Genomic DNA, 15,344 nt, shown 5'->3' with positions numbered 1-15,344 from the left:
AGGGCCATCATAGGAAAGCCCGCATAAGGCTATTCCAGGGGCACTGCCACGTCATGTTTTTTTTGTGGGGGATCCCCTTGCTTAGCGAAGGCCGAGAGCAGGAAGCGGATGTACCCACACAGCGAAATATGATTCATCAAAGTAATGATATATGTGTTAGATAGTTGGTTAGTTAGTTAGTTTGTTTGTTTCTGTGCTTTTTGTATATGTTTGTTTGTGTGCTTTGTGTGTGTGTGTGTGTGTGTGTGTGTGTGTGTGTGTGTGTGTGTGTGTGTTCATTCATATATATATAGAATCAAGTGGTATCCTTTAGCAAGGGAGTGTGGTAACTACGCACAGAGGTTCACTATACTGGGGTTCCTTTCCATCACAGCACGCTTGGGAAGGGATCCGCGGGCCTTGGAAGAAAGCTCCTCGTCTACAAGTTTTACAGCTGAAGCCTTCTCCTCGTTTTGAATCGTGGGGTTTGATTTAGTTATATTGAATTGTGTGTGTGTGTGTGTGTGTGTGTGTGTGTGTGTGTGTGTGTGTGTGTACAAATGGAGTGAAAATAAGTTAAAGAATACAAATAGCGTCTCGTCTTAGTGCGAAATGTTTAGGATTCTGTTGAGGATAACTAAAAACAAACAAACAAAAAGAAAAACGACTGGAGTCAGCATGTCTGGTTCTTCGACGCTCGCCTCGCACGCTTCCGATCGGCAGCTGATCTTTGCCACATCTTTGCCACATCTTTGTCTCACATTAACTCTCACATTAACTCTCACAGCATCTCTGATTGTATAGTAAACATCTCCGAAAGTTTATTTGTTTTAGAAGATTTGTTCAGGGTAAGGATAATTCAATATTCTGTTTACAAGATGATGATGGTAGTTGATATCACTAAGAAAATCTTTAGTAAATATCTTTACAAGGCAAAACAGAACATCATCTTAGACGCCACACACAATAGCTTTGGTCGTGTGTCCGGGTCATCAAACAACTTTCGGTGACTCGAAATGACCGAGTGTGGTGACTGACTCTTGATCAATCTGCGAGTCTTGAGTAGAATACAAGAGCGAATAGGAGTGAGTTTACTTTTAAGAAGACAAATTTGTCCACGATTAAGGCAGAGATGTGATCGTGGTCATGAGTATGTTTTCAGATAGACAAGGAAATAAATGAAACAGTATATGTAAAACAAACAAACAAGCTTTGTGTATTATACACAAGACTGGGAGACTGAATTAAATGAAGACAAGTAAGCAAGCAGTGCACGATAAACTACATTATGTACAGACAGCCCCCTTCTCACTGGACGCATCGTTTGAGGCTTTGCAATTATGGCTCCCTATGGCTCTCTAAGAATAGCAGAACACTTCATGCGTTTGATACCTACCGCTGACGTAGACCCTCTTACTCTCGTGCCCGCTGCTGCCTTCATCCCACTGCAGGCAATCCCTCTTGATCCCTATTATTAGGGTGTTCAAAGTAGAGTTTAAGAGGCGAGATGTTATACATACAATCAGTGTAATGTCTATAATTTATTTTGAAATTACAGACAATATTGGAATAAGATAAGTGATACATTGCCTATTTAAAAACACTTGATGTTACCGCTTAAAAATACCCTGAGAACATTATTTTGGTAAATCATTGGCGGCTGGGATGCAGTAGACGGCAGCGGGTGTCGGGATGGCATGCCTGCCGCATCGTCCACATCGTATAGCGCTTGGATGTGAGTGCCCCGCAGGATGTTGACTCCTCCAGCTGGCTCGCTAATTTCTTTAATTCAGCCGTGATGATATACGTAGCCCTGACCACGGCCGTGGCCACTGTATCTGCCATAGCGTCGGAATCCCCTGTGTGGATCAGGGTCGGCGATGGCCTCGGGATCTGCGTCTGGGAAGGGGTAGGCAATGGCCTGGACCACCATCAACGCCGTCAGGGCCACGGCCACCACAAGTAGGAATGTCAGCTTAGAGGAGATAGTGTTATGACTGGTGTGGTCCTTATTTGAAAAAAAAAAAAAAACATGGCGAAAATTTGAAGAGCGGCTAGTCGTCTATTGTTGGTGTGTAATTCTCATCCATGAGGCTATCCATGCAACCCCCACAAAGCTCTGGGGGTCTTCGTGGTGCAGTGGTTAACACACTCGGCTCACAACCGAGAGAGCCCGGGTTCGATTCCCGGGCGGAATGGAATAATTTGGGCGGCCTTTCCGATACCCTACGCCCCTGTCCACCCAGCAGTGAGAGGGTACCAGGTATTAATCGGGGGTTGTGTCCTGTTCCCTTCTCCTATAATTCCTTCCCCTTCTGTCTCTCCGGCATATGACCACAGATGTTGCGCCGACTAAACGAAATTTTCCAACTTTTCCCACAGAACTCTGCCATGGTTGCACACAACATATAACTGCTAACTTTGCTCAAGTTATTATCTCTCTGATTTGTTAACTATTTGCAAGTTGTCAAATTTGTAATCCTTTTAAAATGTCCTTAGGTGTTTATTTGTACTCACAATCGAAGTTATCTGTTTTGATAATTCTTGTCCAAATCGACCCATTATCACTTCACATCCACTGCTTTGCTCAAGAATGCTTTAGCTGATTTTTTTTAGGTCAATCCTCTTAGTCTGTGGACAAAAGATTGGAGATGTGAAGCATAGTGACTCTTAATTAAGACCTGACAAGCACCTTATGACCTTAAATTTTATTATCCCTGGTAATAATACACACACTGAATCGGGGTCAATTCTTAACCTACTGACTCGTATATACTTTATATATGAAAATCTTTGTACTAATGTATCCAAATCTTTTCATTATATTTATTTTCAGGTTGATTAGAGGTTTCCGTCTCTCACATAAACTATTTCCAAGGGCCGAAAAGGAGATCAGTCTGGATCTTATGAGCGTTGTTGTAGGTTCATGGTACAGAGGAAGGGTCAAACTACCACCACGTTATAAAACTACGCGTGGAAATGCCCAAAACTCCTACGAAAGGCTTGTCAAATACGTGTGCTTGGGCGCCGAAATGTTTACTAATACGGCACCTAGTACTTACGGCTCTCATGGTGCAGGAAGTAGAAAGAGTCTGCCGCCGGGAGATGATGGATGGTGTCTTTTATCTGTCCGGGAAGTCCTCGCGAAATTTGTTGTCAGGCGTGTGTTGCAACGCCCTGCAGCGGAAGTTTCCCGACTATAGCTACCATTTATTTCCTTTGTGTCTGTTTTGTTGCTATTTCTTTATGTGAAGGTTAAAGTAAGACAAACGTGAAGTGATCGGGGTATTGAAAAAAAATATCCATCTCTTACTATGTTTACTAATGTTCATTTTGTACAGAATCTGTAAAAAATCACTTCACTGATTGGTCCAAGTCGACACACATAAGTAACCCTCGTTGCGATGCTAACCAGTGGAGCCCTGATTGCCTTGCCTAATTAAGGAAAGTGAATGGCGTGCCCGAGAATCAAACTTATCAAGTGGAGGCAATGTGTGACCGTGTTGGGATTATTTTCAAACACTCGATAAACATAAGGGATCCAGTAAAGAAGCTATGGATGAGAGAACGAAGAGGAACTTAATAACCCTCTATGTGCTACAAAACTGTTATGATTACGTTAAGTAAAAGTCTAGAAATCAGCCTTTCGTTCAGCAATATTCAAATGCCAAACAGGGAAACAGCATATTTCAAACCCAAAGGTACAACTCTGTCGTTTCATGAACCCATTTTTTTCCAGTGAACAGTGCCCTTGCAACAAGAATATTACCTAACGTTTATTCGCAATCTTGTGCACAGCAGTCGTTATTAAAAAAAAATGGTAATAATAATGATAAAATAGGTAAAAAAAGTAAAGGAATACATATATTCATGTACTAAATCAATCAATCAATGAAAAGAGTATATAAGATGAAGATGCAAAATATATGGGAGAATATGTATACGATAATTAGAGTAGGGCATAAAACATCGTTTTCTATTCTTTCATTACTATTGATTTTATTAATAGTATTAGTAATAGTATTTTAATCACAGTCATTATCAATAACAAATGGACATTTTGACAAGTGTAGGTAGGTGGTGAGGGAAACACGGGCCGAAAAGGAGTACTCTATTTCTGCCCTTTGGTCACCTTAATCATTTTAATAGGCGAGGGATAAAACACAATGTAGTTGTGATGTTTTACTGCTGTTTTGGAGATGAAATGAATTAAGTAATGTAAAAATGATGCCGTGCTGTGGACACGAGTGACTTAAACGCATGGCTGCTAGTGATTGTGGAGAGTGCGTGGCGGGGCCAGTGTAGCGACAGTGACTGGTGGAGTATCTGGAGTGATGAATGAGCCCTGGGCTCCCTCTCTGTCGTCGATTTGAAAACGTGTGCAGGTTGTAACTCGAGATCCCCATGGTGGTATAACCTTACCCACACGCCCAGCTGGCCCGCTGTCTCGTGTAACTTATCCCCAGTGATAATGCCCGTGGCCAAAACCTCCATATCCGCCATATCCGCCAAAGCCTCCAAAACCACCATAGTGTCCGAAGCCATGTCGGCGACCATAGCCACCGTATCCAAACCGACGGCCGCCGTAACCGAAGCGTCTCCAATGTGGATCAGGATCGGCGACGGCCTCGGCGTCCGCGTCTGGGAATGGTTCGGCCATGGCCTTTACCACCACCAGCACTGCCAGGGCCACAGCCACTACAAGCAGGAGGGTCAACTGAGGGAAGAGACGAAATGGGTGTTTAGACAGTCATGACCTGTACCACCACCAGCACCGCCAGGGCCACAGCCATTACAAGCTGGACGGTCAACTGAGGGAAGAGACGAAATGGGTGTTTAGACAGTCATGACCTGTACCACCACCAGCACCGCCAGGGCCACATCCATTACAAGCAGGAGGGTCAACTGAGGGAAGAGACGAAATGAGTGTTTAGACAGTCATGACCTTTACCACCACAAGCACCGCCAGGGCCATAGCCATTACAAACAGGAAGGTCAACTGAGGAGAAAGGAGTCATGAATGCGAGGATAAGAACTTTTTAGTGGGAGAGTGTAGGAAAATCAGTGTGAGGCGGCGTGAACACGTGATAGCAAGATTTACATAGATTTACATAGAAAATCAGACCACACAGACCCCATGGTCCAGACTTGGTGGTCTGTCCTTAAACCTAAGTGATTTTACATTAATCAGAAGACTCCAAAACGTTGCATTTCTACTCTAGTTGATATTAAGTTGAAGGAAGTGACGGTCGAGCTTATTTTTGAAGGAGTCAATCGTGTTACACTGGACCACTGATGATGGGAGCTTATTCCATTCTCGCACTACAACGTTGGTGAAGAAAAATTTGGTGCAGTCTGAATTTACTTGTCTACATCTGAGTTTTACGCCATTGTTCCTCGTGCGCAAAGTGTCATCGATCATAAACAATGTTGATCTGTCTACATTCGTGAAACCATTAAGTATTTTAAAACATTCGATCAGTTTTCCTCGGAGGCGACGTTTCTCGAGAGAACATGTTAAGGGTAGAAAGCCTTTCTTCGTAGGATTTGTTGCGCAAGGAAGGGATAATTTTCGTTGCCCGACGCTGAACACCTTCTAATTTAGCAATATCCTTTGCATGGTGGGGAGACCAAAACTGTACCGCATATTCCAAGTGGGGTCTGACTAAACTGTTGTAGAGCGAGTATTACATCTTTATTCTTAAATAAAAGTTTCTTTTAAGGACGCCCCACATTCTGTTCGCTTTATTTGCTGCATCGATGCATTGCTGTGAGAATTTGAGGTTTGACGCGATTTTGACCCCCAAGTCCTTGATGCATTGAACGCTTTTGAGTTTAACGCCGCGCATTTCGTAATCAAACTTCTTATTCCTCGTTCCAACTTGAAGGACCTGGCACTTGTCTACGTTAAAGGGCATCTCCCATCTATCCGACCAAGCTGAAATTTTGTGCAAATCCTCTTGGAGGCTTTGCCTGTCTTCGTCAGTGAGAACCGAGTTACCAATCTTTGTGTCGTCTGCAAATTTACTAATGCGGTTATTGAGTCCAACATCCACGTCGTTGATGTAAATAATGAAGAGCACTGGGCCAAGAACCGAGCCCTGAGGGACGCCACTAGTGACCGGCGCCCACTCTGAGTTAAATCCGTCAATCACTACTCTTTGTTGTCTGTTGCTCAACCAATTCGCGATCCATTGGTTTACCTGACCGTCAATACCTATTTGCTTTAATTTGTAAAGTAATTTATGATGCGGGACTTTATCAAACGCTTTCTGGAAATCAAGATAGACTACGTCCAGTGATTTGGTTACGTCATAAACAGTGAAGAGGTCGTTATAAAAGGTTAATAGATTTGATAGGCAGGATCTTTTGTTTCGGAAGCCATGTTGTGAGTCCCCAATTAATGAGTGGCTTTCAAGGTAACTCACAATTTTGTCTCTAATTATGCCCTCAAGTAGCTTACATACAACCGAAGTTAGACTAATGGGCCTGTAATTACCTGGTACTTTTTTGTCTCCTTTCTTAAAAATCGGTGTCACGTTAGCCTTTTTCCAATCTGAAGGGACAATGCCTTGTCGCAAGGACATATTGAATACGGTTGTGAGGGAGGAGAGTATTTCGCTCTTTGTTTCTTTCAGCAGAGTTGGATATACTTTATCAGGTCCAGGACTTTTATTTGTTTTAAGTGATTTGAGGGCTTTAAGGACTTCATCGGGTTTTATTTCAAAGTTAGACAATGCATGCTCGGGATTTACATTAGTACTGGTGTTGGTGGTGGTGGTGGGAGGACTGTTATTATTAAACACCGAGGAAAAGTAATTATTTAATAGGTTTGCAACGTGTTGGCTGTCAGTCACTAGTGCACCGTCGCTGTTTGTTAAAGGTCCAATTCCACTTCTGATCGCCTTTCTGTTGTTTATGTAACTGAAGAAGGATTTCGGATTATTTTTACAGTTGGCTGCAATATTTTCTTCATATCTACGCTTTGCCTGATGCACTAATCTTTTTACTCGTCGCCTTGCATCATTGTAAAGTCTAATGTTTTCGGGCGTGCTTTGGTCTTTCTTTAACCTGTAAGACAATTTTCTCTCCTTGACTGAGTGTTTAATTTCGCTATTAAACCACGGTGGACTTTTATTAGAGTTAATTCGCTTCTCGCACAAGGGTACAAATGTGTCCTGCTGAGTGAGTAAGTGATTTTTAAAGTTTAGCCAGGCGTCCTCTGCATTGCCATCATCTGATAGTTGCATATCTATTAGTTTTCGTCGGATTTCTACGAAGTTGGCTCTTTTGAAATTGGGCACCTTAACTTTATTTTCAGTCACCGATGTTTGAGCTCTAATGTCAACGCGCACTAGTTTATGATCGCAGGAACCGAGGTGTTCTCCTACCGTGACATTACTGACTAGGTTATCTTGGGTCGCTATAACAAGGTCAAGTATGTTATTTTGTCGAGTTGGTTCAGAAACCATTTGGCTTAGATAATTTTCCTCTAGAAATTCGATCATTCTATGGGACTCACCTTCTGTACCCGACAGTGTCGCCCAGTCGATATGGGGGAGATTAAAGTCTCCTAGTATCAGTGAGTCGCTGTTATTAAGTGACTGCCTTAAGACGCTGTACATTTCAAGATCGCCATCAAGTGATTGCCCCGGAGGCCTGTAAGTGACAGATATATTTAAATTGACTTTTGCAATGTTTACTCGCACGCACAAATGTTCAACGTTACTGTTTCTTGGTGTTTTGTCAGTAGGTTGCAAGTAGCTTTTGACAAAAGGGCGACACCACCCCCTCTACGGTTTACACGATCATTGTTGAAGAATCTGTAGCCATCTATGTTGTATTCGGAACTTAAATCAATATTAGTGGTGTCAATAAATGTTTCGGTTATAGCAATTACGTCAAGGTTTTCTGTCAAAGCAAGACATCGCAGTTCATCAAACTTGTCTCTTAGGCTACGCGCATTGAAACTAAGGACTCTTAGGTTATCTTGAAGCTTGGTAATAGAGGTACTGGAGGGTTCAATGTTACGAGTCTGTTGCGGTGTATGGTGTCTATTTACACGGGCGGGATGGAAGGACGTGGCTGAGAGTCGTTTTTTGTTGTTCGGGCGTTACGTACGGCGTTGTTGAGGAGCCTTCCAAATCTGGCTGCCCCGATGGGGGACAGGTGTATGCCGTCCCTTTGGAAAAGTCTACTCTGGCCGTAGAAATCGTTCCAGGCGTTAAAGAATTCGACGTCAAGCTCTCCGCAGAGAGTCTGCAGGCGGTTGTTGAGGCTGAAGGCCTTACTGTAGAAGTCGCCCTCATCCCATGTCCGTGGTAGAATTCCTGAAATCATAATATTAGGGGATTTAGACTTATACTGCTGGATGAGCCTACGGTACTTGTCCAGCAGTTCCTCAGACCGGGTTGTGGTGACGTCGTTTGTACCTGTGTGGAGAACAAAAAGTGAGTCATTAGAGGCCACAGCGGAGACCTCGTCCAGGGCAGCTGTGATGTCGTCAACACCAGCTCCAGGATAACAGTAGTTACGCCTACGACGGGGGACTCTGCCACAGAATTCAACCACCTGATGGCGAATCATAGAGTCACCGACCAAGAAGGTGCTCTGTTCCTCGTTCTCCTCCTCCAGTATGGCAAATCTGTTGTAGCAATGAGTAGGATAAATGGCTCTAGGGGCGGGTCTGGCTCCTCCTCTCACGGAGGTGAAGCATTCAGCGTCAGCTCTACCGGTTCCCTGTGACGTGCCTTCTTCGGAAGGTGGCTGGGCATCGAGTGCAGGTGAGGAGGGTGATGAGGCGTCCGTTGCAGCAGGGGCGACGATGTTGGCCTGGATAAACTCCTGCAAGGTATCAACAGTACTTGTTAGCTCGGTGATCTTCTTCTCGCCAGCCGTCAGCCTTTCGTCCTGTTGAAGGAGTCTCGTTTCCATCTGCTGTGTCAACAGGCAGATCTTGCAGACGGTCGATCGTCCTGAGAAGAAATGACCAGAGAAGTTTCCTGTGCAAGTCGAACATTTCTTTAGCGCCATCTTGGTAAGGAGGAGAAAGCAAGTGAGTAGTGTTTATCTATATATTTGCTTTGCTTTTTCTTTTTCGTAGGGCAGAGGGACGCGTGCGTGAATAAGCGAGAATAAGTGAGAGAGAGAGAGATGGGAAGGCGTAGGAGGAGATAGGGATGGAGGAGGAAGAGGGCGAAGGAAAGGGGGGGAGAGAGAGAGGGTGGGAACGAGATAGGGAGTGAGGAAGGAGAGACAGAGAGGGGCAAGTGGGGGGTAGTAATGAGAGAGAGAGAGAGAGGGGGGGGGGCAATGGAGAGGGGAGGCGAGAGAAAAGGAGGAGCGAAACGCGAGGGACGAGAAGGAGTGACGCAGGTGATGAAAAATTTAGAGGATTACTGTCTCTGGGGAATAATCTGGTCAAGTCAGGTCAGGTAAGTCTGAACACCTGCGTATGGAGTGGCGTCGGAGTGGAATCTGAAAATATATAAAGAATGTGGCGGAAAGAGTGTAACACTGTGTTTTGTGTATATGTGTATATATGTTTTACAGGGCGCTACGGCGAGAGGGTAGATACAGGCAGAGAGAGGTAGTAAAAATAAGGGCAACACTTAATCCTGTCCAGCGAAGCACGTGGTCGCACAGCAAACAGCACACCTCTGCAGGCAGCTAACTCGGTTGACAATAAGCAGTACGCAGCACGACGCGAAATAGCACACGGCACACAGCACAGCAAGATCTACAGTACAGTTCAGTACAGCACACGAGGGTGGAATCGCAAGCGAGAGAGGTCACGGAAGTGGGAGCGCGTGCGGTTTGACCTCTCGGAGTGAGGGCAGGGCGCAGGTACTCACTGTTCTCATGGTGCTGAGTGAGAGAAGCTTCAGATGTCGCGAGTCGAGGAGCAGCGTCTGGTGTGCTTGCAAGCTTTCTCCACCTTTTATAGCCGAGCCCGGGACTGAAAAGCCTAGCAACGGACATCCCCAAAGCTCAACGACCGTACAGAAATTTTCAAGCAAGTTTTTGTGGGGGTTTCCTTCACGCGTTGAAGCCAGGCCAACCTGTTGTAAGACAGTGAATTCTGGATACAAATTTGGCAAGTCTTAGCAAATGTTTGCTGTACCCTCATCCCTACACAGAAACATGCGTGTGAAAGGTTACCACCATTTAGGTGATATTGGCTTCCTTTTGCATTAAGAAAGAATGGCAACTCTATGCGGACCCTCGCATGTAAGGGGTCACTGTTCTGCGGCGCGGAAGGAAGGGAAGGGAGACGCAGGTATTACACTTATAAACGTGTTGACAGGCTAGAGGCAGTATAGGGTGCGGGACAGTTCGTAATGTGTAGAACAAAAGTTCTGCTGGACAGGAACTTAAACAAATTTTATTTTTAAGGTACATATTATATTTATTAGTATTAGTATTTATTAGTATGAAAATAAAAGGTAAAAGATAGAAAGGGAAGTAACATTGTGACGGAATTTTAAAGGTAGATAACAGTCATTAAGACTAGAGGATCTGAAAAAGTGAAAAGCTTTTGATTCTACTTAGTCCAAAAGAACTATGTGGGTTGAGCCTCTTCCCCCCTCCTTATATATAGGAAGCAGAATCCTTTCTGAGGCTGACAAGGACATTGTATATATCTAGCATCTGGGAGGGAAAAATGGCGGAGATGATAAAAAATGCCTATGCTTGAGAAAGTATATATATATATATATATATATATATATATATATATATATATATATATATATATATATATATATATATATATATATATATATATATATTTATTTATATATATATTTATATATATTTATTTATTTATTTATTTATTTATATGGTAGAGGGAAAATTGGGAGCATGCGTTCGGCTGGGCGTTGCGTTGGCGCTCATCTCCGTCTCTTTGTTCCTGGTGCCTGAGCGACAATGACCAAATATTTGTAAGTCGTTTTAAGATATTCTGTAAGTCAAATCTTCCTGCGTTATCTGCTGAGCTTGCTGGGGCCTCATTTTGCATTGTCCTTGATGTTTGTTTGTTGCCATTTCTTTATACCAGTAATTTGGAGGTTAAGTTACAAGAAACAAGCATAATCTAGTGAGTGCATTTTATTTTGAACCAGTTAAGATAAATGAAATTTATTGTATATGTACGTAAGTTAGTCATTGAAGAGGGCACGTTTTCTTCTAATATTGGGAAGATGTCAAAGGTCGGCGAAGTCAGAGGTGGCGAGGATGTTAGCAGCGTACCAGAGGCAGTGATGGTAGTCTGCCTCTCGCTGCACTTCACTGGATGAAAAGAATAACTTCGCATCATGGCCATGGACAGTAAAAGCGGCCTTTTGTTTATTTCCGCTGTTTAAGAGGTCTTCACCCCTGGATATCAGTACGCTGGTAGTTTGCAGTCGTTCTGCAGCTTCGAGGCAACACATAATGTAACTATTGCTCTAAGTGAACACACCATATTATTAAATAGCTGTTCGGTGAAAAGTTGTATGTATGTCTGTCTGCTTGTGTCTGTCTGTCTGTCAATCTTTAACCTGTATTTCTTTTTGTCTGTTTGTCTGTCTTTTTGGCTGTCTGTGTCTCTGTCTGACTACTTCCTGCCTTTCCTTTTTTTCTGTCTGTCTGTCTGTCTGTCTGTCTGTCTGTTTGTCTGTATGTATGTATGAATGCATGCATGTAGGTGTATGTATTTGTTTATGAATGAAAGATGGAGAGAGAGAGAGAGAGAGAGAGAGAGAGAGAGAGAGAGAGAGAGAGAGAGAGAGAGAGAGAGAGAGAGAGAGAGAGAGAGAGAGAGAGAGAGAGAGAGAGAGAGAGAGTCCTCAAGTCTGGAGGTGACACAGCAAAGAAAAAAAAAATCAACACTATTATCATATCTATTCAAAACAGGATTATATGGTCCTTCATATTTCTGCGTTTGCTCCTCTGCGGTTCATTGTCTCTTGATAACACACACATGGCTGCTAGATAAGGAGTTATGAAGAGCTTCGATTAGTGTTGTAGATACGGACATACCTTTCTCATCTCTCTCACAGACATTATTTGTTAAGTAGCCTAAAAAGAAACGACATTGTTATCAGAGGTGTGTGTTGTGCTCCTACACTTACTATCCTCTGTTGCCTCTTCTTTCGATGTACTGGTAAGGTGAAGTTTTCTGTTGAGTATTCCTTAGATTTTTGAATGGAAAGGAAACTATGTTTTTGGCACAGATTGCTTGGAGTACTATATTCTTCTTTCGATACATTGGTTAAGTGAAGTCCTCTGTTGAGTATTTCTTAGATTTCTGAATGGAAAGGAAATAAAATGTGGGCACAGGTTGCTTGGAGAACTTCATTGTTTGGGTGAAAAACAAAATACAAGGAGAAGCTCAGTTTACAAGGATGTATATCATGAAAAGGGATCGTGCTGCAAGGGCCACGCCCACCACCTGCAGCGGTTCAGTTGAGGGATGACGAAGCCTGAGTATGTTGACGTGCACTCAACTGGGGGCAGGTGAGGGCATACTTTCGTAAGGAGCTGGTGTCCCAACACAAGCAAGGGGAGGACACTCCCTGCACTCATGATGCCAAAGGAAGGAAGTTTCGGCTGTCCCGATGGAGGAACTGCGTCTGATGTGATAGGAGCTTGGACCCACCTGCTATAGGTCTCCTCATACGTAGAAAGACCTTGAGAGGACATCATCCAAGCAACACAATAGCGTTTCAACAAGAACATTTTGTTGACTTATTTTTTGCGAGTGTTAGATGTTAGATATCCAAATAGGGGTGGGAAGTGCGTAAGGGAGGGAAGCATACTCGTAAATGACTAACGGATAGTTCATTGTTAATACAACTATCAAGCATACTGCCTTCATGATGAACTTGTTATATGATTTCACACGTATAATGAAAAGTTATGCTGTTGATTAGGATTAAACTGATCACATGGGACATAATGTACTCGTCGCTGTGCCGGTGAATATTGTGTAAGAGTTGTAGGAAGAAGTGTAGTACAAGAGAGCAAACTAATGTCCCAAAAGTGATTTTTTTTTTTTGCGATTGATTACTTTCAGAAGCAAGTGAACAATGAGGGTAAAGCAACAGTATTGTGACAGCGGATGACAAAGACGCGTCAGCTCCCTCCATAGAAGGGCTGCGATCCATTTTAAAACACATTTTTTTTCTCTCTCTAAGGCATATTACCTTAAGGTATCTCTGACAAATAAGAATCTATTATCTAGTGGATACGTTTTATTCGTAGTCACTTTATATCTTATGTTCCCTTTTCCCCTCCCTTTTTGGTCAGAGGTCCCTTTGGTGTCACTCTTTCCAGTAAGCTGATGGGAACAAATATTGCATGAAGATATTGTTTGCAGCACTTTATTTTGATATTCAAGACAAAGTTGATGGGGTTGTTGGTGGAAGTCTTTTTGCTGTACGTAGGTCACGTCGATGATGAGACACACGAGTGGCTAGCAAAGTGCTGTGTTCTTCTTTTCTGTCCCATCGCATGTTGATCAGCCATAGTAGTGTCCACGTCCAAATCCACCATAGCCTCGGCCAAATCCACCAAATCCGCGACCGAATCCACCTCGCCAGTGTGGATCAGGGTCTGCGTAAGCCTCGGGGTCTGCTTCGGGGAGAGGATTGGGCATGGCCTGTACCATCGCTACCGCCGCTAGGGCCACAGCCACCACCAGCAGGAGGGTTAGCTGAGGGAAGAGACGAAATGGGTGTTTAGACAGTCACTTAACTGTTGCGGCGAGGGCAAGCTTAGTTAAGGCACCAGCATCTCAGCAGAAGCAAGGGAAGGATACTCACGGCTTTCATGTTGCTCACTGAGGGAAGGTTCGACTGCCTCGACGGAAGAGTTGCGTCTGGTGTGTTTGAAGGCTGCGTCCACCTTTTATAGTCCGGTCCATGCGTAGAAAGACCTTCAAGGGACATTCCCTCAGCACCATGAGGCGCACTTAAACTGGATTTTTTGTGTAATATTTTTTGTGTGGGTATTCCTTTGTTGCTACGTGGGTAAAGAGTGTAGGAGTAGAGCACGATAGTGAATCATATAAGTTAAAAAAATCACTCCTACTCAGTTGATGATATTTTAATGTCTCATGTATTTGTGGTGAGCTTATTGTAAATGTGAATACTTTAGGAACGGTTACGTTGCTGAAGACGATGAAGCTCATCGGGAGATTTGACTCGGAAATCTATGTTAGAATTCTTGAAGACATACAAATATGGAACAATGACTACTGAACTTCATACGCATACCGGAAAAAAGTCCATGTGAAAATAAGACGAAAGGGCGATGCCACATTAGCAAAACTGTTTACTCCGTGCTTAGAGGAGTTATTGGCAGAACCTCACTGGGGGAATAAAGGAATTAAAATAGGAAATTAATTTTCAAGTAAATTTTGATTTATAGAATTGTGCCTAATTAAGGAAAGTGAACGGCGCGCCCAAGAATCAAACTTATCAAGCGGAGGCAATGTGTAGCCGTGTTGGGATTATTTTCAGACTTGGTAAACGTAAAGGATCCAGTAAAGAAGCTATGGATGAGAGAACGAAGAGGAACTTAATAACCCTCTATGTCACTGATTCTCAACCAGGGGTAAATTTACCCCTTGGGGATAAAAAATAAATAGGGTAAATAACTGCAATAATTGTGTGCGAATGAATATAATTTTTTTTTGTGTGATATGAATGGCCTGTATAATTTATCTCTTCATCAAAGTATATTTATATATTTTGTGCAAAAGGTAAATAATAAATATGTGCCTTTATGATGGCAATGCATTTTTTTGTATGGGAGTAAGGGAGTAAATAGTGAAATAGATCAGGCCGAGGGGGTAAATTATGAAGGAAAGGTTGAGAATCCCTGCTCTATGTGTTACAAAACTGTTATGATTACGTTCAGTAAAAGTCTAGAAATCAGCCTTTCGTTCAGCAATATTCAAATGCCAAACAGGGAAACAGCATATTTCAACCCCAAAGGTACAACTCTGTCGTTTCATGAACCCATTTTTTTCCAGTGAACAGTGCCCTTGCAACAAGAATATTACCTAACGTTTATTCAAGATATTGTGCATAGCGGACGTTATTAAAAAAAATGGCAATAATACTGATAAAAAAAAGTAAATGCATACATATATACATGTACTAAATCAATCAATCAATCAAAAGAGTATATATGATGAAGATGCAAAATATATGGGAAAATATGTATTTGGTAATTATAGATGGGCGTAGAACACCGTTTTCTATTCTTTTATCACTATTCATTTTATTGGTAATATTAGTAATACGTAGTATTTCCATCATTCATTATCAATAATAAATGGACATTTTGACAAGTGTAGGTAGGTGGTGAGGGAAACA

This window comes from Eriocheir sinensis, chromosome 2 (genome assembly GCF_024679095.1).
Source record: "Eriocheir sinensis breed Jianghai 21 chromosome 2, ASM2467909v1, whole genome shotgun sequence".
Lineage (NCBI taxonomy): Eukaryota > Metazoa > Arthropoda > Malacostraca > Decapoda > Varunidae > Eriocheir > Eriocheir sinensis.
Note: the sequence above shows the minus strand (reverse complement) of the source record.